Source organism: Meriones unguiculatus (genome assembly GCF_030254825.1).
Source record: "Meriones unguiculatus strain TT.TT164.6M chromosome 13 unlocalized genomic scaffold, Bangor_MerUng_6.1 Chr13_unordered_Scaffold_28, whole genome shotgun sequence".
NCBI lineage: Eukaryota > Metazoa > Chordata > Mammalia > Rodentia > Muridae > Meriones > Meriones unguiculatus.
The window spans coordinates 12738771-12765395 of NW_026843644.1; the positions used below are offsets into that span (position 1 = coordinate 12738771).

Sequence of the window (26625 nt, forward strand, 5' to 3'; positions counted from 1 at the left end):
TTTTTACATGATAAATTCAGTTCACAGCATGCCAGCCTAAAATTGCTGGTTGCCACCATTCAAAGAACATGCATGGAATGGACCTAGGCACTTACACATGTCTAGTTGATGGTCAGCTTTGTCTTCATGTTGGTCACCTAGAATCTGAAATGGGGGCTGTCTGTGACATGGACACAGTTGACTGCTTATGAATCATTTTGCCCTAGCTTGGAAGCCTTCTCTGGCCTCAGTGGAAGAAGATGCACTTAGTCTGTATGCAACTTGATGTGCTGAGATTTGTTATGGGGAGTCTCCCCTTTCCTGAGAAGAAGGGGAGGAGGAGTGAAGGATGATGGTGGGGATGATAACAGCAGGAGAGGAGGTACAGAGCTTTGAGCAGGCTATAAGGTGAAAAAGTAAGTAAACTAATGAGAAAATGGCTGGTTTCTATGTAAACGAGAGATTGCATTGACTGATGATTTCTATAGAAGGTTCTTCAATTGAGGATGGCAATATCCCTAATTAAGTGGCCCTGGGCTGCATAAAAAAGCTAGCTGAGCCTGAGACAATGAAGAAATGAGAGCAAGACAGGAAACAATATTTGCCCTGATTTTTTCCTTAGTTTTCTTGAAATTTGAGTTTCTATCCTAGGTTTTCAAAATGATGGGCCAAAAAAGTAAACCCATTCATGACCTGAGATGTTGGTGGTTAGGGGATTCAATCACAGTAGCACAGTAGCAGGTTAGAAGAAAAAAAAGTATGCTAAAAGTGACTTTGCTCCTGGACATTAACATTAAAATGTTTAATAAAATGTATGTATGTATATATGTATTGTTTGAAGTTACATACTTCTTTATGTCACATCGTGCTGAAGTTCTGCCTTGTAAGAGAATTTCCTACAGATTCTATATAATGACACAATAATTAAATTAATTTCAAAAAAGCATGTTATAGATGTATAATATGACTGTGTTCTTAGACTATGACAGATATATGAAGATTTGATGACAGTTTTGGAGGTTTATTTGGACGAATTCTAATTTGATGGGCAAGGTCATGTTGCCAGTTTTCCCTCTGGATATTTCAGAGAATGTATTAATATTATTCTTTTTCATTTTTATTTATTATGTTTATTTCATGTCCCACCTACAGCCCCCTCCGTTATCACCTTTCAATTCCATTGTCTCTCTCTCTCTGAGTGTATTAAATTTTTTAGAGAGATTAGTTTGTTTTTTGACTTTACATCCAAAGAGTGATCCTTCCTTCCTCTGCTCTCAGTCCACCCTCACCCTTCTTCCTCCCCTCTCACAAAAATAGAGCCTTAGTCTTTCTGTATCACCCCATTGCAGCACATCAAGTCACATCAGGACTGAGCATATCCTCATCCACTAAGGCCATTCAAGGCACACTTGCCAGGGGGAGATTTTCTAAAAGCGGGCAGTAGAGTTCCTTTTAGAAACAGTCCCCTCAACTTACCACTCAACCCACATGGACCCAACCACCCTTAGTACAGATAAGTTCAAGAAGCCTAGGTCTAGAACATGCATGCTCCTTAGTTGATGTCTCATTTTCTTAACCCCCCCCCCAGGTCTGGGTTACTTTTCTCTGTTGGTCTTCTTGTGGCTTTCTATCCCCTTCGGGTTCTTCCATGTTTCCCCCAGTACTTCCATAAGACGCCCAGAGATCCTCCCCATGCTTAGTTGCAAGTTCCAGCATCTGTCTCCATTGGCTATTGGGTGGAGCCTCTGAGGTAACAGGCATAATTAGGCTCTTTTCTACAAGCTCAGCAATGCAACATTTACAGTTTCATTGGCTGGCTCTCTAGTGTAGTGTGAGTCTCAGGTTGGCCCAATTATTGGTTGGACATTCTCTCAATCTTTGTTCCATCATTATCCCTAAACTTATTGCAGTCAGGGTAATTTTTGGATAGTGGGTTTTGTTGTCCAGTTGTTGTTCCCTCTCTCCACTAGTCCTGACTGGCTAAGAGGTGGTCACTTCATACTTAATTTTCCATGTCTCTCTTCTCCTGCCCCTCCATTAGGATTCTCAGCTAGAGTCATGCCCAGTCACACCCAGGTCCTCTCATGAAACTTCCCTGTCAAATGACTCCAAGGAGAAGCCCCCTCAGTTACCCTTCTTGTTCTCATGCCTCTCACGTCCTACTACAATTCTCCCCACATCTGCTACCCACATTTGTTTCCCTCCCCATTCTAACTTCTGCACAGTTCCCTCTATTCATCTACTTCTGCTGTCTGTTCTCTTTTTTTTATTCTGAGTGATATTCTGCCAACCTCCCATGGACCCTTCTTACTTAGCTTCTTTGGGTGTGTGGATTGTAGAATGCGTATGCTGTACTATAGGTCTAATATCTGCTTATAAGCAATGTGTTTCTTTCTGTGTCTGGGTTACCTCTCTCAGGATGATCTTTTCTAGTTTGATCCATTTGCCTGCAATTTCCATGATTTATTTTTAATAACTGAGGTGTATTCCATTGTGTAAATGTATTAGTAGTTCTTTATCCATTCTTCACTTTCTGGATGTTATGAATAAAACAGCTATGAACATAGTAGAACAAATGTCCTTGTTCTATAATGAAACATCTTTGGGATATATTCCCTGGAGTGGTATAGATGGGTATTGAGGTAGAAATATGCCCAATTTTCTGAGAATGCACCAGTTTGATTACCAGAGAAGTAGTACAAGTTTGCACTCCCATCAGACCTGGAGGAAAGTTCCCTTTTCTCTACATCCTCACCAGAATGTGTTGTCACTTGAGTTTTTTTATCTTAGCAACTTCATTGGTGTACGATGGAATCTTAGAGTCATTTTGATTTCCATTTGTCTAATGGCTAAGGACTTTGATCTTTTCTTTAAGTGTTTCTCAGCCATTTCACTTTTCTCTCTTATGACTTCTCAGTTTAGCTCTGAACCCCATTTTTAAATTGTTTTTTTTGATTTGTTGGTGTTTAATTTCTTAAGTTCTTTGTATATTTTGGATATTACTTTTCTGTCTGATGTGGGATTGGTGTAGATATTTTCCCAATCTGTTGACTGCTGTTTTGTTCTATTGATAGTGTCCTTTGACTTACAGAAGCTTTTCAGTTTGAGATGCCATTTATTGTTGATCTCAGAGCCTGTGCTGATGTTGTTCTCCTGTGTTAATTAGTTCCAGAATTTTCTCCACCTTGTCTTCTATATGATTTAGAGTTTCTGGGTTTATGTGACGGTCTTTGATTCCCTTGGACTTCAGTTTCTGCAGGGTCATACAAAGGGTCTATTTTCATTTTTCTATGTGCAGACATCTACCACAATTTGTTTAAGATGCTGTCTTTTTTCCATTGTATAATTTTGGCTTCTTTGTTGAAAGTAAAGTTCCAATAGGGGTGTGGGTTTATTTCTGTGTCATTATTCCAATTTTATAGGATTGTACTGTTATCAAGGGTATTTTATTTTTCCACTTAAATTTAATGTTTGCTCTTTCAAGGTCTGTAAAGAACTGTGTTGGAATGTTGTTGGGAAATGGATTGAATCTATAGACTCCATTTTTAAGAATGCTGCTTTAGAGAAAGGGAATAAAGGGAGCATTTGGGAGGGGAGAAGGAGGACGGATGCAAAGTGAATAAACTGTAATTAATAAAATATTTAAAAAAGAATGCTGTTTTTCTATGTTAATCCTATATATCCATGAGTTTGGGAGATCTTTCCATCTTTTGATATTTTCTTCAGTTTCTTTCTTTAAAGACTTCAAATTCTAGTCATAGAGGTCTTTCACTTCATCTTGTTTGTGGCTACTGTTCAGGGTGTTGTTTTCTAAATTTTATTCTCAGCCCATTTTTTATTTGTATACAGAAGGAATAATGAAAATTTTAGTTGTGCTCCCAGCCACTTTGTGGAAAGTGTATTTCAACTGTAGGAATTCCCTGGTAGGATTTCTTGGGTCACCTAGGTATACTAAGAAATCATCTACGAATAGTGATACTTTGAATTCTTCCTTTCCAATTTGTATCTCCTTTATAACCTTCAGTTGTCTTATTGTTTTGGCTAGGACCTAAGGAGTACATTGAAGAGATATGGAGATATGTACCTCATATGAGTGGAATTTCTTTAAGTTTCTCTCCAAATAATTTGATGTTGGCCCTCAGTTCGCTTTTTACTACCTTTATTATGTTAAGTGTGTGCCTGAATCCTTGTATGCTTGATTTCTCCAAGTCTTTTAACATGAAGGGTTGTTGAATTTTGTCAAAGCCTTTATTTTTTTTTTTCATCTAATGAGATGATCATGTGATCTTGGTCTTTCAGTCAGTTTATATGGTGGATTACAGATGGATTTTCATATACTGAACTATCCCTGTATTTCTGAGATTAAGCCAATTTTTTCATCGTGTATATCTTTGATGTGTTCTTGCATATGTTTTACGAGTATTTTATTGAAAATATTTGTGTTACAGACAGCTATTAGCTGTCATATGTGTGCTGGGAATTTAACCCATGTCCTCTGGAAGAACAGACAGTGTTCTTAACTACTGAGCCATACCTCCATCCCCATGTTGCTTATTTATGATCAACATTTACATTGCTAATATTTTCATCTCTCCTTTTGTAATTGTTCAAACATACATTTCATTTTTAAGAAGATCATATTAATATTACAGTTTAAAATGAGGTACTTCAGGTTTCTAGACATGTATGCAGAACTGGAGTGAATGTGTAACTCTTTATAAAAAGTTGAGAAAGATCTTTAAGGTTTTTTATCTTGTTTGTTTGATTAATTTTTGCATATTTTTCAGGATCTTATTATGTACCCCTGAGTGTCCTGGAATTTATTGCAAAGAGCCGTCTACCATCCACCTCTGTGAAATACACCAGCCTCTGTTTCCTGAGTGATTTTGGAATTAAAGTCATCAGATAATACACCCAGCCTGCCCATTCTTATAAGAGTCAGGAATCATTTATACTATTTTTCTCATGTGGGCTCTGTACTGTTTTTCTCTTTACTCTCTCTCTCTCTTTATCTGTTAATTGACATTTCTCTTGTAAGCCTATATCCTACTAAAAGGATGCAGAAATTAGAGAGGTGAACCTCACTGTTGAGTTTACTCTGAAAAAGAGTTGGTGATCACATTACAACTTGTGTGTCAGAAACTAAGTAGAAGAGCCACCAGAATACATTGAAAATATTGTAAAAGAAGGATACATTTCCAGTATTCTAAGTATCATACTTTCTGTTGTACATGTGTGTGGATATTTTAGACTGCATTGACCTACAATGATGTGCATGTGAACTTCACTCAAGAAGAGTGGGCTTTGCTGGATCCTTCCCAAAGGAATCTCTACAAAGATGTGATGCTAGAGACCTACAGGAACCTCACTGCAATAGATAGGGCAATGAATTTTCTTTACTTCTTAAAATATGGGGAAACACTATTCGTTATTGATGTGCTTCTGTAATTTCTCTTGAGGATGAGGAAGAATTAGATGAATCGATCTTTGATTGACCATAGATCACGACTTAAACTTTGTATTATTTCCAATAATAAAGCATACATTTTCTGTTACTGTATTTTAGGCTACAATTGGGAAAGTCATAATATAGAAGAGCACTGTCAAAATTCTAGAAGACATACAAGGTAATTTTCATTGTAAGCTGATATGAATATGGTTCTGAAAAAAATTTTAATATGTTCTGGAAGTTTGAAAGAGAAGGGACAGTGTAAATGATCAGTTTTAAGTGTATTTATTGATGATGACTAACTTGTTACTAAACTATGTACGTCCACGTTAGGTATTTGATGTGTGTTTGCAAGGCACTCCTCTAAGAAAGAATGCAAGGAATAATACTCACACAAGATCAATGATTAAATTGTTTACTCATTAGCGCTGAGGTAAAACTGCAATTTGTTTAGTATCCTACAACTCAGATATTGCTAAATGTATTCACAGTAAATAGGTGATGAAACTATATCCAAAAGATTATACTAATCAACTCATCCATAGTAAAATGGGGTTACTCATATACTTGTAGTAATGTTGCTAAGTTTTGTGAGAAGGGCAGTTTTTTTAGAGTCAGGAATGTTGTTGTGGAAAAACCATAATCCCTATATCACATGTCTGTGATGAACAAAAATCAAATGTGTGAATGCATCATGGAACCATGTCATTTATTATTATTCTTTTAATAATTATATCATATATCACAATGAGTACAAGTCATTTTAATATGTGTATATTGAAAGAAACAATGTACCAACCAGAACAACTAAAAGGTATAGTAGTCCCCATTTTGAGTAGATGTTTAAAAATTGATACCTATTATGCTTTATATGGGCTATTTAGAGCTTCCAGCAGTACAAATAATGATGCAGAGGCTTTTTAATATTTTAAAGCTTAGGCAATTTACTGGGCAGATTCTGAACCTTTTTTTTCCCTAACACAAACCTAGCACAGTGTCCGAATGCATGGCCAGCTCTACTTCTTTGTTCATGGTCATGTCCATCTGTTAACCTCACTGTCATGCTGGTGAATGGTGTGTCATTTGCTTTCTTCTTCCCAGCAACCCTTTCTCACTCAGAAGTTCTGTCCTGCATTTTGCACCCTGCTATCACTTGTTAGCTCGTTATTATTTCCAATAGATAAGTAAGGAAGGGTAAAGGTTTACAAAATATACGACAGGTGATCAGCCATAGAACTAACAACACTATGATTTCATCAGTACTTAGCTGATTGCTGGCTCAGCAAAACAACCAGAAGAGGAGAACACTGTGAATGTAAAAATAATGATGAAAACTCAAAATGTAATTATTCTTTACTTTTAATTCAAACTGCAAAATTAAGTCATGTGGCAAAAACGTCCATCAGTGTAATGAATGTGGAAGAGCTGTCATATGTGCCAATTATCATTGCAGGTATGAAAACAATCAATGTGCAGATAAACTCCCTGAAGATACTCAATATGAAGTCTTTGCACATCACAGTAGTCCCCACACATGTAAAAGTATGCATACTGGTGCGGACCACTATGAATGTAGCCTATATAGTAATGCCTTTGCAAATAAAAGTCATATCCTAAGACATAAAAGGATACATATAGGAGAGAAACCTCATGAATGTAACCGATGTGGTAAAGCCTATGCATCTAACAGTGATCTCCTAAGACATAAAGGAACTCACACTGGAGAAAAACCTTATGAATGTAATCAATGTGGTAAAGCCTTTGTACATAACAGACATCTCCTAATACATAAAAGAACTCACACTGGAGAGAAACCTTATGAATGTATCCAATGTGGTAAAGCCTTTGCATATAACAGTAGACTTTTAGTACATAAACGAACTCACACTGGAGAAAAACCTTATGAATGTAATCAATGTGGGAAAGCCTTTGCATGGAACAGTGATCTCCAAAAACATAAAAGAACTCACACTGGAGAGAAACCTTATGAATGTAACCAATGTGGTAAAGCCTTTGCAGATAACAGTAGTCTCCAAAGACATAAAAGAACTCACACTGGAGAGAAACCTTATGAATGTAACCAATGTGGTAAAGCCTTTGCATCTAACAGTAATCTACGAGTACATAAAATAATTCACACTGGAAAGAAACCTTATGAATGTAACCAATGTGGTAAAGCCTTTGCACAGAACAGTAATCTCCTAGTACATAAAAGAACACACACTGGAGAAAAACGTCATGAATGTAACCGAAGTGGTAAAGCCTACACATCTAACAGTGATCTCCTAAGACATAAAGGAACTCACAGTGGAGAAAAACCTTATGAATGTAATCAATGTGGTAAAGACTTTGTATATAACAGTAAGCTTTTAGTACATAAACGAACTCACACTGTAGAAAAACCTTATGAATGTAATCAACGTGGGAAAGCCTTTGCATGGAACAGTGATCTCCAAAAACATAAAAGAATTCACACCGGAGAGAAACCTTATGAATGTAACCAATGTGGTAAAGCCTTTGCACAGAACAGTAATCTCCTAGTACATAAAAGAACTCACACTGGAGAAAAACCTCATGAATGTAACCAATGTGCTAAACCTTTTCACAGAACAGTCAATTCCTAATACATAAAAGAACTCACACTGGAGAGAAACCTTATGAATGTAACCAATGTGGTAAAACCTTCATAGATAAGAAAGGCCACGCCCTGAGTTCATGTCAGAGACAGTCCTTGTTCCCATTACTAGGGTACCCTCTTGGACACTAAGCTGCAATGGGTTATATCTGTCGGGTACTACATTATCTCCATTTGTGGTCCTTATTTGAGTCTCCAAAAATCTCTGTGCCCAGATTTTTTCATTCTATTTCTCTCCTTGTGGAGCTCCTGTCTCCTCCAGGTCTTTCTATCTTTCCCCTTGTTTCATTAGATTACCTGTACTCTGCCCAAAGGTTGGTTATGAGTCTCAGCATATGTTTTGATACTCTGCTGTATAGAGTCTTTCAGAGGCCCTATGTGGTAGGTTCCTGTCCAGTTCCCTGTTTTCTACATCTTCTGATATCCATCCCCTTTGCCTTTCTGAATGAAGATTGAGCATCTTACCCAGGGTCCTCCTTGATTTGCTTCTTTAGCTGTGCAGATTTTAGGATGATTATTCTATATTATATGCCTAATATCCAGTTAAAAATGATGAAATTAACAAAGGAATGCAGCCACTAATAGATGACTGAAATTATTTGTAGAATTTGAAGTCTTATTACTGTTCATTAAAAGGAAAATGGTTCCTTTGTACATCTTATTTTATCCTTTAATTCCTTGATTCAAGTATAGACCACTTAAAAATAATAGGTTGGCTCATAAGTACATGTCTGTCATCCTAAACCTAGGTTTCAATGGCAGGGTGATCTCTCTGAGACTGAGGCCAGACTGTTACACAGAGTGTGTTCTCTGTTTGTTTGTTTTTGAGACACAATTTTCTTGTGTTGCTTTGGCTGTTCTGGACTCACTTTGTAGACCCAGCCATCCTCATAATCACATAAATCTGTCTGCCTCTTCCTGGTTGAATGCTGGGATTACAAGTGTGTGCCACCATGCCCAGCTCCACAGACAGTTCTAAAACAGCCATGGTTATGTAGAAATGTCATGTATCAAAATGATTTCAAAATGTAAACTATATTTCAAGTTATAGATGTTTTTTTCCTGAGGTATAGTGTACACAGGGATGCTAGAAATTTTCTGAATTTGTGTTCTCTGTCATTTGTGTAAGTGAGAAATATAGCATTGAATTATCCCCTCATTGATCAGACATCATGATTACCAGATGGCATTGCCTCCTGAGCAATCTAGTTTCATGGCCTCATTTACTTCATTTTCAGTTAAGAACTTGTGGTCATAATCTCAGGGGAATTTCTGTCCATTTTAAAAATTTTACACATATTTCCACCTGGCTTTGAGCAAAGAGTGCCTTTTGAGCTCAGATTTTACATTTTGATCACATTCAGAATAGGACTTAATTTAGCATGGCTCTGAATAGAGAACCCATATTTGAACATATCCATATGCCCTAAGTTAAATCCCAGTGCTTGCTATGTTGAAGAAAACCATTGCTTTGGAAAGGACTCTTATGTTCTTCTTGCCATGAAAATATCTTTCTCAGGTCTTGTGTCTTGGCTGGTGTAACAAAACACCAACAACACAGGCTCTAAGCAACAATCAATAAATGGGACCTCACGAAGCTGAAAAGCTTCTGTAAAGCAAAGGACACTGTCTACAGAATGGGAAAGAATATAAAGTTCACTAACCTTATATCTGACAAAAAGGCTAATATCTAGAATATATAGAAAACTCAAGAAGTTAAACAGCAACAAATCAAGTAATCCAATAAAAAAGGGACACAGAGCTAAACAGAGAATTCTCAATAGATGAATGACAGAGAAACACTTAAAAAATGCTCAATGCCCTTAGTCATCAGGGAAATGCAAATGAAAACAATCACGAGATTTCACCTTACAGCCATCAGAATAGCTAAGATCTAAAGCTCAAATAACAATACATGCTGAAGAGGATGTTGAGAAAGAGGAACCCTGCTCCACTCCTGGTGGGAATGTAAACTTGTACAATCACTATGGAAATCAATCTGTCACTTTCTCAGACAATTAGGAATAGTGCTTTCTCAAGATTCAGCTATACCACTCCTAAGCATATATCCAAAAGTTGCTCAAGAATACAACAAAGACATTCATTTGTCCAACCATGTTTCTAACAGCTTTATTTGTAATAGTCAGAAGTTGCAAACAACCCAGATGCCCCTCAACTGAAAAATGGATACAAAATTTTTGGTAAATCTACATAATGGAATATTATTCAGCAATAAAAAAATAAGGAAATCATGACAATTGCAGGCAAATGGTGGGGACTGGAAAAGATCATCCTGAGTGAGGTATCCCAGAAGCAGAAAGACACACAGGGTATATACTCAATCATAAGTGGATATTAAATATATAATATAGGATAAACATACTAAAATCTGTACAACCAGAGAAACTTATGAAGGAGGAGGACTCTGGCTAAGATGCTGAATCCTCATTCAGAAAGGCAAAGAGGATGGACATCAGAAGAGGGATAAAACAGGGAACAGGACAGGAACCTACCACAGAGGGAATCTGAAAGGCTCTACCCTGCAGGGTATCAGAGAAGATGCTGAGACTTGTAGCCAAATTTTGGGCTGAGTGCAGAGCACTTCATGAAAGAAGTAGGAAATAATAAAACCTGGAGAGGACAGCTGCTCCACAAGGAGAGCAAGAGATCCAAAAAATCTGGGCACAGGGGACTTTTCTCAGACTAATACTCCAACCAAGGACCATTGATGGAGATAAACTAGAACCCAGCACAGATGTTGCCCATGGCAGTTCAGTGTCCAAGTGGGTTCCATCGTAATGGGAACAGGGACTGTCTCTGACATGTGCTGATTGGCCTGCTCTTTGATCACCTCCCCCTGAGGGGAAAGCAACTTTACCAGACCACAGAGGAAGACAATGAAGCTATTCGTGATGAGCCCTGATAGACAATGATCAGAGGGAGGGAGAGGAGGACCTCCCCTATCAGTGGACTTGGGGAGGTGCATGTGTGGAGAAGAATGAGGGAGGATGGGATTGGGAGAGGAGGAAGGAGGGGGCACAGAGGGATTCAAAGTTAATAAAGTGTAATTAATAAAAAATAATATAAAAAATGGAAAGAAAAAAAGACACAGAAGCTGGATATATAAGCTCTCATTGGTCAAATGACAAAACAATTTGAACATCAAAATGATCTGCATATCTATGTCCTCCCAAAATTCCTATGTAGAAGTCTTGAAACTCAAAGTAACAGAACTGCAGGAGATATTTGGGAGGTACTCAGGTATGGGTGGTGAAGCCCTTATAAATAGGTTCAGAACCTTATTGAAGAGATCCTATGAAATCATGTGGCCCTTTAGAACACTGAGTTTAAAGTGAGAACATGACTGTAGACAAGCATGCCCCCAAGTACACCTTATAATTTAACTTTAGACTTTCCAGAGTTTACAATTGTGAAAACTAAAGCCTTTGTTATTAATCATTTGTCACTTAGCCCCAGCAGTCTAAAACAAACAATAACAGTCTAGTCAGCTGCAGAAGGCACATAAATCATGAATCCATATTGATGTAAGTGTATGTCAAATGCATTAACATTCTGATGAGGACCAAGACACAGAGTGTTAAGGTACTCATGGGGGTACAGGTATTAACACTGTAGTAGAAAAGCCTGGAAAACACTGATTACAAGTAATGAAAGTGAAAGTATGTACCACCTGACAGGACACAGTGTGTTTCACTTTTGTGATACCTTGGTCCCAGTTTATGCATTGATCCATGAGAACACAGAGAGCTTAGAGAGAGTCAACAAAAATAACAAACCTGGGATATTAGCCATATCTTACAGGATAACCACGGTATAATCCTAAATAAACTAAATAACATGGAGGGTAGAAGAAAGGATACTTGAATCCCCCTAAGAAGGGGACAGACATGGAAAGTGGAGGGAGAGAGGAAGTGGGTGGGAGAGGGGGTGAAAAGAGGAACACGATGGGGGATCATATGTTGGAAAAGTGTGGATGGGGTGAGAGGGCTAGGAAAGAAGGGAAATTGGTGTTGCAGCATCTCTGAAATAAAATGAAGACCTGGAATTCTGGAGGTACCTAGGAAAATATGGGGGTGTGAGCCTGGCTGAGATGCCTAGCAGCAGGGATATTGAGACTGAAGTGGACACATCTTGTAGCCAGTGGAGGGAGGGAGACACCAACCAACTGGCAAAACCCTTGACACAAATTTGTCAACTACAAGATATGCAGGAATAAAAGACAGGAGATTGAGGAAATGGCCAACCAAAGACTGGCACAACTTGAGACCCAACCCACGGGAGAGACCCAAATTCTGGCACTATAATACTCTGGTATGCTTGTAGACAGAAGACTAACATAACTGCCATCTGAGAGGCTTCATCTGGCAGATAATGAAAGCAGATGCAGAGACCCACAGCCAAACAATTAGGCAGAACTCAGGGATTCTTGTGGAAGAATTTGAGGAAGGATTAATGGATCTAGAGGGGTAGGACACTACAAGAAGACCAACATAGGCAGCTCACTTGGTAACATGGGGCCTCATAGAGCCTGATCCACCAACAAAAGTACATGCCTGGAATAGTCCTAGGACCCCTCCACATATGAAACTGATGGGCTGTTTGTCTGGAAGTAGGTCCCCTAACAAGTAGAGCAGGGGCTGTCTCTGATTTGGGCTCCTATCTCTGTTGCCTCCCTCTGGATCACATTTTCCTAGCAGGGCTGCCTTGTCTTGCGTCAGTGAAAGAAGAGGTACTTAATACTGATGTAACTTGATATCCCAGGGTGGGTTGGTTGTGGGGGTTATAGGGAAAGTGGTTGGTAGGGTGGAACTGGGACGATAGGAAGGAGTGAGGTTGTGAATCGGAGTAAAATGAACAAATAATTTAATGAAGAAAAATGTAACTGATCTGTAGTCATCAAAAGTGACAAGATCATGAAAAAGATGAGGGAAGTGTTCCATATTGAAAGAAATTAAAGAGATAAAGAAACAATGCAACACTTAAATGTACCAACTTCCTCAACAATTGTGTGAGTAATAACATAGTCAACATAGCTCAAATTAAATGCAATAATGTGTCAGTGTGAATTACCAATTTTGATAACTGCACTGTCATTATGTAAGACAAAGTTCCTGTTTGTATAAAATCAACACTAAACCATTCCGAGTGACAGGGCATAAGGTCAGCAGCTTCCTCTCAAAATGTCCAAAGTAAAAGAGCAATAAACTGTACATACTTGGAACTATCTTCAAGTTTGTTATTGTTTCAAAATTGTTGTGGGGGAAGCTGGGCATGTTCTTTAACACCAGTACTTGGGAGGCAGAGGAAGTCAGATCTCTGTAGGTTCAAGGCCAGCCTGATCTGATCTACTTAGGGAAGCCCAGGATAGCCATGGCTTTGTTGAGATAATCTGTCAAAAAAAAAATAACCTAAATAATGTTGTTTTAGGGGAAAAAACAATGTAACTGAAAACTAAACAAGATTAAAAACAAAACTGATTCTCTACACTGGCAGTCTGGGTAAGACTATGTCTGTAAGAAACTAAAAAGTGAAATGACGTGGTATTATGGAGCAGCATGAAGATTCTCTAAATACAGCTCAATGTCTTCTTTTTAGTCCGTGTGTGTGTATGTTTGTGTGTTCATGATGAAGGTGAAACATGCATACTAGGGAACACATAGGAAGGTCAGAAGACAATTCTTGCCTTCCACCTTTTCATGAATTCAGGGATCAAACTCAGGTCTCCAGGATTGCCAGCAAGAGTGTTTTTCTGCTGAGCCATCTCACCAACCTGCAGGCAGTTCTCTTAAGTGACCTCAAATAGGTAGTAGGGAGAAAAAATGTGAAGGATCCCTTCTCTTAAACAAATTCTTAGGGATGAATAAATAATAATAAGTGATGAGAAGAACATTAGTACCCTAGTGCTACCAATGACTAACAATCAGCAAAACACAGCCCAAGCACCTCTGGAGACAAGGGGCTGCAGGGCTGGTAGAATTAACCTGAAATGAATGAGGTTTCCCCAGCTCTACAGTAACCTTGTTATTACATCTCGTTTATCTATATATAACAACACAAAGATATAAAAATAAGAAAATAAGTCTGTGTGAACCCTGTATACTCCTGGTTGTGCAAGTCCATCAAAGTATAAACAGCAGTGTATCTGCCAAACTGTTCCTTATGAAGAAGTATCTGATGAATAAAGAGAACAATCAAATCACTTGAAAGCTAAGTGAGAGAGACCACCTGCAGTGGTTGGCTGGCTGTCTTAAGAAGAGCCATTTCATTCTGGAATGCTGGCACATACATCCTGAAACAATGTTCCTAAAAATGTGCACGGATCCTGTGGCCTTTCCAAGTACCTGGCTTTTGTTCGACTGGGATGTCCAAACTCCCCCACCCCACCCTCCCAAGGGCAGGCGGGAGGCAGCACCCGACTCTCTGTACTTTCTTTCCAGGAGGACTGGCCCCAGCATCTCTCCTCCTCAGGATGCCGGGCACAAGCGTAATCCTACGAAGTCCACACACTGTGCTCGAGCCCTCCCAACCCCAGCGGCCCGAGGGCACGGTCCCGGGTACCAGCAGCCTCCACAGAAGCTCTTGGCAGAACTCGGGCAGGCTCTCCCGACCCGCCCAGCCCGCCAGCCCCCAGCTGCACCGCCCAGACCTTGCCCTGCGACCGCCATCCAGCGGGTGACTCACACAAGCCCACAGCCAGCCAAGCTTGGCTGCATTGGGATGGCTGATACTTGTGGACCCGCCGCTCCTACACCTCGGGACCCAACCCTCTCTCCTTCCCGCCTCCCAGCTGCGATGCTAGGCCTAGCACCACCTAGCCCACTGGATGGCTGCTGGGGGCTGAGGCGGAGCTCAGAGGAGGCGGCGGCAGAGGAGCCCAGGGAACGGAGGCGGAGCCCGAGGGCGGCGGGAGACATAGCCCGGGGCGTAGAGAGGCGGAGCCCGGGGATGAAGGCGGAGCCCGGGGCGGGGACGGGAGAGGAGCCCGAGGAAGCAGAGGCGGAGCCTAGTGGGGGCGGAGGCGGAGCCCGGGAGATGGAGGCAGAAACTGGAGCTGGGCGGGGAGAGGAGCCCGGTGCGGAGAGAGGAGACTGGTGTGTAGGCAGAGCCCGGTGGGCAGAAGCAGAGCCTGGTAGGGCAGAGGCGGAGCCCGGGGGATGGAGGCGGCGCCTGGGGAGGCAGAGGCTGAACCTGGGGGCGGAGCCTGCGGCAGAGGCAGAGCCCGGGAGGGGGCGTGGATGGAGCCCTGGGGTGGAAGGAGGATCCCGGGGCGGGGGGTGGAGCCCGGGAAAGGAGGGAGGCGGAGCCCGGTCTAGGAGGCGGAGCTTGGGGCGGAGGCGGAGGCGGAGGCGGAACCCGAGCTTGGGGCGAAGGAGGCAGAGTTCGGGGGTAGAGGCAGAGCCCGAGGGGGCGGAGGGGGAGCCCAGGGGCAGAAGCGGAGCTCAGGCGGCGCCCACACCCTTACCTGGCTTCTTCCGGTCTCAGCGTACCACGATGAAGTAGTCTGCTAGCTGAGCCACAACCGCCGCCACCGCGCCCAGGAAGCGGATTCCCATCACCGCCCTCACCGCCACAGCCCACCAGGACCAGGCGAGCTCAGCGTTTTCCCTTCAGCGTCTGTATCCATAGCGACGGCGCTTGACAATGGAGGAGCGCTCTGCGCCTGCCCCTCCCCCGCCCCACCCACAGAGGGCTTGGCCTTCGCGTTTCTCCCAGGCCTGTCAGACCCGCGGCTGGGGAAATGGGCTGCCAGGTGCAGCCTCACCACGGAGGCCGAGCTCTTAGAGGCCTGGCCTCTGCCTCAACGCCCCCCTCCCCTATTCTTTATTTTCCTGGAGCGGGGTCTTTCCTTCTGCCTTCTCTCTCCCTTTTGCAGTGGGGGAAGAAGGGCATGGAGGGACTCCCTCTCACTCTGAGGAAGGATCAGGCCTGAAGGGAGGCTTGAAGTGTGCAAACCCTGAGAGGCAACAAGGACCCCTTTCCGTACACCGAAGCTGGAAGGGGACATGAAGAGTGTTCCTGGGTGTCTTCAGGGGAACACTCACCCAAGCTGGGATTACTGTTGATCATAGGGTCTGGGGGAGGGGCGAGGGGGCAGGCAGAAAGCTCCCCTGCAGCAGGCAGGCCCCATTCACCTTGGTCTTCCAGGGAGGAACAGGCCAGGAGCTTGTCAGGGAGTGTACCTGAGGTGTCCAGCAGCGGCCCAGGCCACCACCCTGGCTGTCTTCTCAGAAACCTGAGCCTCTGGAGGTCTGGAAGCAGGAGAAAGGGCTTAACTCTCAATGTTCTCCAGATGCTTTGGTCTCTCCAGGCCTCTGCTGCTGCTTGCCTCTGGTTACCTGGTAACCAGGGTTCAGAGTTCTATCTGAGGAAGCAGGGTCACTTCCTGGAGTTCCCCAGCCCAAGCCTCCCCCTCACGGGCTCTCTGCTCTCCCTGAGGGCCACCATCCCTGTCTGCCCCGCTGCTTCACAGTTCCCTGGACACCACCGGACAGGGCAGAACTGTAGGGGAAAGAGACCCTCTGCTCCCCGAGTCGCTTTGCTGGTGGAGTTTCATCACTGTGATGGAGAGAGGACGGCAGAAGGTTTGCTCAACTGCCTGGGGTCAGATCCCTTTTCGTGAGCTAAAGGCAAAGGTCTATGGCCACATTTCCAAAAATAAAAATTAAAAACAGAAAACAAAACAAACAAGCAAACAACAACAACAGAAACAGCCATGCAATTCTCTAGCCCCTTCTCTTCCCTCCATGGGGTGCCCGAGGCCCTGTGCCCCTTGGCCCGGCAGTAGCTGAGCCTCTGGCTTCTCTCTCGCAGTGGTGCTCTGCCTGGGGGAGTGTAGGAAAAGAGGGTGCCCCTGCCATGGCGCCAGGAAATGCTGCCAATGAAACCTGAGACAGTCCTGGAGAGAAGCAGTGAAGAAGTTGCCTCCCGTCACCACTAGAGGGCTCGGAGACATGGGAGAATGTGCCCTAAAAGAAGAGCAACAGCAAAGAGAAAATACTATGGCACAGAGGTTAAGAGGATCTGTTGCAGGTCCAGTTCAGGGGGTAAGAGTATAGGCTGCAGGTCCAGAGGTTTGCGGTTTGGTTTCCACCCCTTGGATTGGTATCTTCATAAGATCCCCTGCACTCTGCCCAAATTTTGTCTATGAGTCTCAGCAATAAATAAATCATCCAGTTGTAAAATTTATGGGTGTGTATTACTTCCTTTTCAGTGACAAAACACAATCTCTTAAGGCACTTCCAAATGTGTTTAATTTGCTTTATGGTTGTAGAGGGATATGGGATCATTGTGAAATGGTCATCAGCAGTGTCACACATGGTAGCTGAATTAGGAAGCTTGGAGCTCACATCCTCAACCTGCAGTCTGAAGCAGATAGTGGGAACTACAAACGGTATATACTTGTAAACTATGGAGCCCTTTGTAAACGCAGTTTAATTCCTAGCACTCTCATCAAATGGCCAGAACTACCTGTGTTTCTAAGCCAAGGGTGTTGGGTGTATTCTTCTGGCCTCATAGAGGACAAGACAATGAAAATGGTGAAAAGACATGCACATGTGATTCCCTAATGTAAAACACATGTTCTTCCCATATATGTACTCATTTCTTGAAAAATTAAAATTGATTGTAATTTAGGTGCATAAGTTTTGCCAGTGTGTATACTAAGTACATGCACGATATCAGTGGAGGCCAGAAGAGAATGTCTTTTCTCCCATGATTGGAGTTACAGACAGTTGTAAGCTATCTGCTGGGTAGGCCATGTTGCTGAGCAATCCATCGCTCATAGGTGCTAAGCCCACTATTCAGTGCTAGGAACATATCATTAATAAAAGTAATATCTATTTTTAGTGCTGAGGTGTGTTTCTTTTATGAAGCAGAAAGAAAGGAATTTTTTTTATGTCCATCCTTTTAACCTGTGTCTTTTCACAAGGGAGTTGCTGCCATTGATGTTGAGAGATACTAATTTCCAGTTTTTGTTACTTCCTGTTATTTTGATGTTGGTGGTGGTAATGTGTGTGTTTTTTTGCGTGTGTTTCCTTTCCTTTGGTTTTGCTAATGTGGGGTTATATATTTCTTGTGTTTTCCTCGGTGTAGTTCTCCTCCTTGGGCTGCAGTTTTCCTTGTAGTATCTTCTGTAGGGCTGAATGTTGATATTTAAAGATTTATTTTTAGGCTTATTTTATTTTTAATTAAGTATGTTTGTAGGGGTATGTGTGCAAGTATGTGCACATGAGTGCAGGTGTCTCTGGGGACCAGAAGATATTTTCAGACTCCCTGAAGGTGAAGTAAAAGGAGATTGTGACCTGACTGATGGGCATAGTAGGAAATGAACTTGTTCACTCTAGACCAAAGGCTTATTGATTGGTTCAGAACACTTGTTGCTCTTGAGGCCCTGAGTTTGAATATGAAAAGCCTAAGAGCTCTGCCAACAAAAGATGTCCACTTTTAGTTGTTTAATTACACCCTAATTGAAGGCTGAATGTCTCTTCTCTGGTTGAAAGTACCCTGCTGTTTCTGGTTGCAGCCCTCCCAGTCTGGATAGCCATTCTGAGCTGGACATTAAGGTGCAGGAGTCCCTCTTCCCACCAGAGCCTACTGATCTCTGCCTGACTTCATAAGGAATGTCTTTAGATATAGATGCCACCAACCACATTTGATGGATACCCTTGGACACAACTCCTAGCTAACTCTCCCCTCCCTTCACCTATAGGATAATTAGGTACTGTGTTTTTGTTCATATGATAGGAGTGTGCTGTTTAATGCAAATCAAGCATCTTAGATGTGCCTAATTTTAAACAATTATGCACACCTATCCTTGAAGTATCCCAAGGAGTATATAGCATTGTTTTCTAAAATTAAAGTTTAACTTGCTCTTTGTGGGGGTTCCCAGAATGGCCAATCTCTGTCATGCTTGCTGGTCTTCCAAGCTTTACACCCAATCTTCTCCTGCTCCTGCTTTCCTGGGCTGGTGGGAAAAAGCCCCCAAGGCAGGAGGAGAACCATCTTATCTCTGGAATGCTTGAGATCAAAAGTTTCAGGTATCATAGCATTTCATATTTTAGATGTTTCTGGATGTGAGATGCCCAATCAACCAGTGCCTTGGGGGTGGGGCTCTGTAAAATGGGATACACCTAATATTTATTTCACAAGAATGTTGCTGGCAAGATTCAGGGTACGGAATCTTCTGAGCCAAGCACAGTGGCTGACGGAGAAGTTAAGAGCAGAAATTTGAGTCCAGCCTGGGTAACTAACCTTCTTCATTGAAAAGAAAGAAGATATTAAGAAAGAAAAAAAAAAAGAAAAAAGTATAATCTTTGCTACCTTTCTTCCTTGTGGGCTCATTTGACAATCATTATGTTATGCAGATCATGGTGTTCTCTAAAGTTTATATTTCCATAGATGTAGGTTTTAAGCCTGGACTAAATGGCAGAGGTACCTATTTAAAAATATTAAAACAGACCTAGCTGCCAATTTTCTTTCAGAAATTCTTCCGTCCTTCCAAAGCTTGGTATGGTTCTCTTGGCTGGCAAATTGCACTCCCTACCCTGATTTTTTCTGCCCATATCAACCCATTTTCTGGGCTAACCTCCCTTCTCCATATCAACTTGCAGATTAGGTAAGATGTTTTTGCTAATGAGTCTGATGTAAAAAAATCTTAGAGAATCATGTGAAGTTAAGAAAAGTACACTCTTAACAGTAAAGCTGGGGACTCTTTAAGTTTCATGAGCAGAAACAAAAACCCAAGGTAGTACTAGCTGACTGGACACTCTCCAGCTGTGCCTGTAACTGAGACAGCAATTGGTTTCCTTATACTTGTTTTGCCCTCAGATTCTTGATATGACTTAATACAAGTTAATGAGCAGATGTACATCCCTTTGAGATTTAATGTAGAGGTGGCTGATTGTCTTATATGTATAAAAGTTTAGATTTGTGATCCTTTTAAGAATGTTGTAAGATTACTTTTTAATATAATGGTTTCTTAATTACCACAAATTTCAGCTTACCAGTAAAAAAAAAGGTGGCTGAGAAGTTATGTTGCTTGCTCATCTTGTTAATTGATCACAAGTTCATTAATTATAAGTGTATATGGGGTCTTGGCAATAACTTGTTTTTCATATTTGTTTTTTACCCATAATACATAAAACAGTTGGTCATGTGAAGGTATTGCGGAATATGTGTTTTTTTTTTTTTTTGGAGGTATATTCTTTGTAATCATTCACTTAAAGAAAATAGGGTGTAACCACATTCTGTGTTTAGTACTGCTTGAAAGATCTTTCTGGGATAGATAAACTGTGGAAAAAGAGGAAAGTGTGATATGAACCGGCACTCTGGGTCTTTTTCCATCCACCGATGTGTATTTGTATAGAGTGGTTTGGACCTTACATTTTGGAGTTTGTTTCATCCACAAAGATGTATGTATAAGTATGTATGTAAGGTTGGGATGGAACTTGCTCTTTTGTGTTTGTTCTATCTATCATGATGTATGTATATGTAGGTAAGGTGGCTCGGTGCTGGCTCTTTGGAGTTTATTCCATCCACCAAAATGTATGTAGGTATGGTGGTTTTGGACCTTACTCTTCGGAGTTTCTTCCATCCACCAAGTTGTATATATGTAAGATGGATTGAAACTCGCTCTCTGGAGTTTGCCCTATCTACCCAGTATGTGAATGTGTATATATGTATGTATGTATGTATGCAGGCATGAATGTATGTATGTATGTATGTATGTATATATGTATGTATGTGATTGTGTAAAGAAAAAAAAGCCTGTAAGAGAAGCTAAATGAAGAGAGGCTTAAATAAAAAGAAGCTTTTTGGAACCTACCTGCTGGAGTCTCTTACTTAACCTTCAAGAATAAGTGTGGTGTGCATGTGTGTGTGAGAGAGAGAGAGAGAGAGAGAGAGAGAGAGAGAGAGAGAACCTATTGGCTACATCTGAGCAGGGTTTTCAGGTCTTCTCGATCCATTGTCCTTGGTTGAGGTATCCATCTCTACAAGGGCCCCAAGGTGCCACCGACCGGCCCGGGAGGTCAGGGCAAATTCCGACTCAGGGTCCTTGGAAGATCTCAGGAGGGAAGGATTCGGCGCGACAGACAACACAGACTCAGTGAGTTCTTATGCTGCTGCAAAACTTTACTGTTTCAGTAGTCAATTTATACAGTCAGAAAAAACCATTAAGAGGAATTTGTAAGAGTGCCAAGATAGGTGGCCACGTAGTACAGATAGTCATCAAACATAACTTCTAAGAAAAGACCATAAAAAGATCAAAAATTCAACTAAAAAAGGCTGATATTATCATAACAAGCGTGATCAATCAACCTTGCTTAACCCCTGATCAAGACCATAGCGGGACAAGTTCCAGATCGTTAGGCTCAGTATAGACATTCTTATGCTAATCTTGCCTTTGATTTCAAACGTTCTCAAAATGTTCTTTTCAGGCTTCATAACTTTTACAGACATCTGCCTCTGCTTTCCATCCACTGTTCCTTTTACGCCATGTACTATCATAAGGTTCACTAACTGCATCAGCTACTTGGAACAGAATACGTTCCTATCCTGGGAAGATAAAGTAAAGCTAAATTTAGTGGTAAACTAGAATTATTTTGCAACTGATTACTTGAAAATATTATCAGAATTGTTACATATAGCATTTCTAAGAATTGATTCAAGCCCAGTCTCAATGAATTGAATTTCCTCTATTGAGACATAATTTCTGGGAAAGCAGGGCTTTCAAAGATGCCCCCATTTCTTCCCAAGAAGTGTGTGCAATCGCTATGAGACAAAGCAGAAATTCAAAAGTGAAACCAAGCCATCCGAGTTACCCCAGCCATTTCCTCATCCCAGGAGGCCCGAGTCTTCGCCTAAACAAATGTCCAGGCTTCAGAGCCTTATCCATCCCCTTGGAGAACTTCATGCTCCTACAGGTTTCACCAAGCTTGTCACAGGGCTGTTGCAGCCTGCGCAGCTGGCGAGACGGACGTGGCACCAAGGCCCACTATTTTGGGGTTCTATTGGTCCTTTTTTACATCTCCTTTCCCCTCCATGTCTTTCTATCTCCCCCTTATTTCATAAAATTCCATGTAGTCTGCCTAAAGTTTGACTATGGGTCTCAGTCTCTGCTTCGATACCTCAATCAGTGGATTCTTTCAGAGTCCACCTGTGGTAAGCTCCTGTCCTATTCCCTGTCTTCTATTGCTTTGGATATCCACTGCATTTTCCCTTCTGAATGAGGATTGATCATCTTCCCTGTTGTCCAGCTACTGCAGCAGTATAGATCTCAGTATGTTTATCCTCTATGTCTAATAACCACATCTGAGTGAGTATATACCATGTGTGTCTTTGTGCTTCTGGGTTACCTCACTCAAGATGATCTTTTCTAGTTTCCATGATTTGCCTGTCAGAAATCTCCTTCAGCTGACAAACACCTTCAGCAAAGTGGCTGGATAAAAAAGTTACTCAAAAACATCAGTAGTCCACTTGTATACAAAATACAAAAGTGCTGAGAAAGAAACAACACCCTTTACAATAGCCACAAATAACAAAAAGTAACTTGGTGTACTCTAAACAAATAAGTGAAAGACCTGTAAGAAAAAAAATATCTTATTGGATCTTAAAGCTCCTCAGTCCTCACTCTTTCATCCCTTTGACCTGTCTGCCTCATAGGAATGAGGATATTCTAAAGACATTTATATCTCTCCCTAAGGTGAACATCTAGTAAAACCATGGGCTCCATGAAATTCTAATTTACCCCTCGAATCTCTTTCTGTGAAAAGGCTGATTCCTCCACATGAGAAATCCTCTCCTACACAATCATTAACTCAATGTCTGAATACTTTGTGAGAGGTAAAGGAGCTGAGAATGATAGACAGATTTAAGGATAGAAAAATTAATTATATGGCTTGGTTAGATACTTGGTTGTGTGTATTTTGCCTTCCATCTAAAACTGTTAGGACCTAGAGGATGTAATAGTTTCCTTATAACCTCATTTCTGGTGAAAACTACTGAATAAATATGTTAATATGTTTTCAGTTTTCATTAATAATTTCCTTCTGTCATTGTTTTCTCTCTTTTTTTATTTAAAAAGATAATCCCAGTATGTATCTCTGGTTGTCCCGGAACTCACTATATCCTAGATATACCCACTTTCCCTCCAGAGTGCCTGCACTATAGGAGACATGTCACAGCTTGGCAAATCAGGTTTTTTTTTAATTGGCTTATTGAGGATGAGTGGCTGAACCTGACGATATGGTAATTAGAACATGGGCTATGTTCCTAAATCCAGTAACAGAAGAAAACTCCCATCTAACGCAGCACTCCTGGTTAAAGTCCATCTCTGAACAATATTGCTTTCCTTTATCATCGAGTGTATTATAACTCATCTAAGAGTAGGGCAGAGTTCTATTTTCATTCTACAGAGAGTCAAACTGAGGCTCAAAGAAATATGTGGTTTTGTAATATAGTTAAGTGTAACTGCTAATCTTACTCATTACATCATTCTATTATGTCACTAAATAAAGTTGAAGCCACCGCAGCCAGGTATGGTGACATAAGGTACTTAGAAAGAATAGGCAGGAATTTCAGGGTTTCAAGGTCACCCAAGGAGTGAATGATCAGTGGTATAGTGGGAGACCATCAGAATAAAGAGAGGCAGTTAGTAGCCCAGGCCAAAGTCCATAGTCTTCCCTGCAGCTGCAGATATTCAGAGCCATGGCACTACCAATTGTTTGTTGAGATATTTACTGCTTTCTCTTTTCTATTCTAATGTTTCTTTTTCAAGGCAGCTTAGGTCACTTGAGGATCAGACTCCTGTTAGTCATTAATGAATGGAATTCTCCTGCAGGTGGAGAAATCAGCCTCAGACAGGGATTAACTCCCTCATTACATATCCAATGGAAAGTCTTCAGGCCTGAAACCATATAAACAGAACCAACAGAAATGGATTCAGGTTTAATTCATATATTTAAACATAATTGCTCACATACTTATAAGGAAAAATTGGAATGGATGAATTTGGGAAGGGATGAAGAAAGGATATGGAAAGGGGAAATTGATGTAATATATTTTAATTAATGTACAACAATAAATACACCCAACAGAAAAACTCAGCAAGTATTGTATATATATTTATAAAAAACTTACATATTTAATAGGAAAAATTGAAATTAAGAATATGGGAAGGGATGGAGAAAGGCCATGTAAAGGAGGAAATGATGTATGTATTTTAATTAACATGTACAAAAATAAATTTGAAATGAAAAGTGCCTAAAAAGATACCATAGTAGTGAAGATCACTGTGTGGTGTCACAAAAGACATAGGTTCCAATTCAGAAAGAAGTTCTTAGCTAAACAGCTCCTTAACTTCATTCCCAATGAATCTGATGCCTGCTTCTGGCCTCTACCTGTACTGTACACAGATACATGAAAAAAAAACTTCCATATATACATACATAAAATATAAATAAATCTTATGAAATAAAATTTCCTGTGATGATGTCATAGCCATGAGATAGACTGCAGCCAGGGTGGTTGAAATAAACTTCTGGTCCTGCATAGAAGCAGCTGTATCTCTTTCTCTAAGCCTGCCTTCTCAGAGGCAAAAGCTGCTTTACTCGGAAGTAAGAGTTGCTCCCATGTTGAATTTTATCACCAGGATACCATTCTATTGCTCTCCAGGGAAATGAGCTTGTCATCTTTTTTATTAATTTAAATAACTTCTTCAATTAAAGGGTGGCACCATCACTCAGTTTTATTTACCCACTTGAATCATACAGTCAACTCTCAATTACAGTAAGAGGAAAAAGACTTGCATGTCATGCTCAGCATCTGCTTTTAGACCACAGTAAAAGGACTAGTTACTTTTGTAGATCCCAAAGAGAAATAGGGTACTCATAGAGCTACTGATTTCACCATTGTGAAAATGAACTTATTGTGGCAGGGTGAGTGCTTTTGTAATTTCCCAAAAAGTAATAATTAATGTCAGATGAATGAAGACAGACCAGATTCGTGGGTGTACAATTGGGGAGGACAGCATTGTGGGGATCAGGAGCCAGGTGAAGGAGGTGTGGGAGTGGTGAAAGATCCCACCCAGAATCCTGGAAAATCAGACTGAAGGTGCAGGTCTAACTTTATTGTCCAGTGCAAAAGTCTTTGAATGATTGAAAAACCAATGAGACCATCCTATGGTCTCAAGCACCAACAAAGTTTGGTGCAACTATAAGGAAAAGTGTGTGGTGGCAAGGTCACCTTAGGAAACTTCTCTAAAGAAGGTGGAAGCAGTCCCAACCCTAGTTTCAGATCCATTTGAGATTGAGAGTTTAATAGTGAGTTATGAGTCCCTAGGAGATGAACACTGTATGCAGTGGATACATGAATCTTTTGTGGATCCATAGGAGTCACTGACATCACTGGCCATTCCATTTTGGGCCTCCAATAGTTTCATGTTGACACTCCCCTCATAGCATGATCCATTTAATATTGAATATTCAACCATGGAACTGTCCTTTGCAGATATGTCCAGTCCACAGACATATTTAAGTCAGCTCTGAGGCTTGAGACACAGGCCATTCACTATAGCTGTGTGTGTCAGGTCACAGATCTAAACAAGTAACATTGCACTCAGGATTAAGTTCACACAGTATTTTATTAATCTAGTTCCCTTTGCAAAGGAACGGCTTGATCATTTTCAGTGTCAGTTAGGCAACATTTAATTGGAATTTCTTTACCATTCCACTACCAGCAGCCATAGTGGTGTGATTCAGGAAAATTCAACTCCAGGTACAAAAGAAATTTCTGAGCTGAAAAGGTTTCTCAAGTGTGCATGTGTTACGCGGGTAGATACAGCAGATTTCACATCTTGTGCCATTATCCATATGTCCAGGAAGCTGACATGAAATTATAGTTCAACATTATTTTTGTGTGGGCATCACTGTGGCTGGGTTTGCTGAACTTACAAATAGGCTTGAGTAGCTGCAGATCCATAACAGACCTTTCTGATCACTTCCCTATACAGAGAGATGTATAGAACATGGGACCTCTCTGGAAGAGAAATAAGTAGTAGCTGGAGAGTCAGAAATTAGTTATTTTGTGTGAGTTGTGAAATTTGTGTTTGTTTGATTTCTGTGCACATACAATTGTAACATTGTTCAGGTTCACATTCTTCCTGTTTCCTTAGGTCGTTTAATGAAAACTTGAATATAATTTGGGGATTATGTTTTCTGTATTTTTGTCTTCATCTACTTATTATTTCACTTATAATGTATACCTTTTGATTATTTTAGTTTCAAGGAAGTACAGAAGTCATGTTGTATCAGTGTGTGTACAATGTCTTCATAGTCATAATGAGAATTCGGAGTTTTTTACATGGCACATGGCTTTTGAATCAGCTTTTCTGTAATAAAGTGTTAGGAATTCTCTTTGGATTGTTTTTAATTCATGCTGCAAATTGAAAGTTCAAAGTCTTTTATCTTTTCCTTTTGAAAACATAGTTAAAGTGTTTGAAATGGGTGAATTTTATTATATTCATTAATTTGGCAAAATATAGTAA

General features: G+C 40.8%; 1 pseudogene; it reads left to right on the forward strand.

Moving 5' to 3' along the window:
- The window catches only part of LOC132650604 (zinc finger protein 431-like), a 75745-nt pseudogene that overhangs the window by 27358 nt on the left and 21762 nt on the right, over positions 1-26625 (forward strand).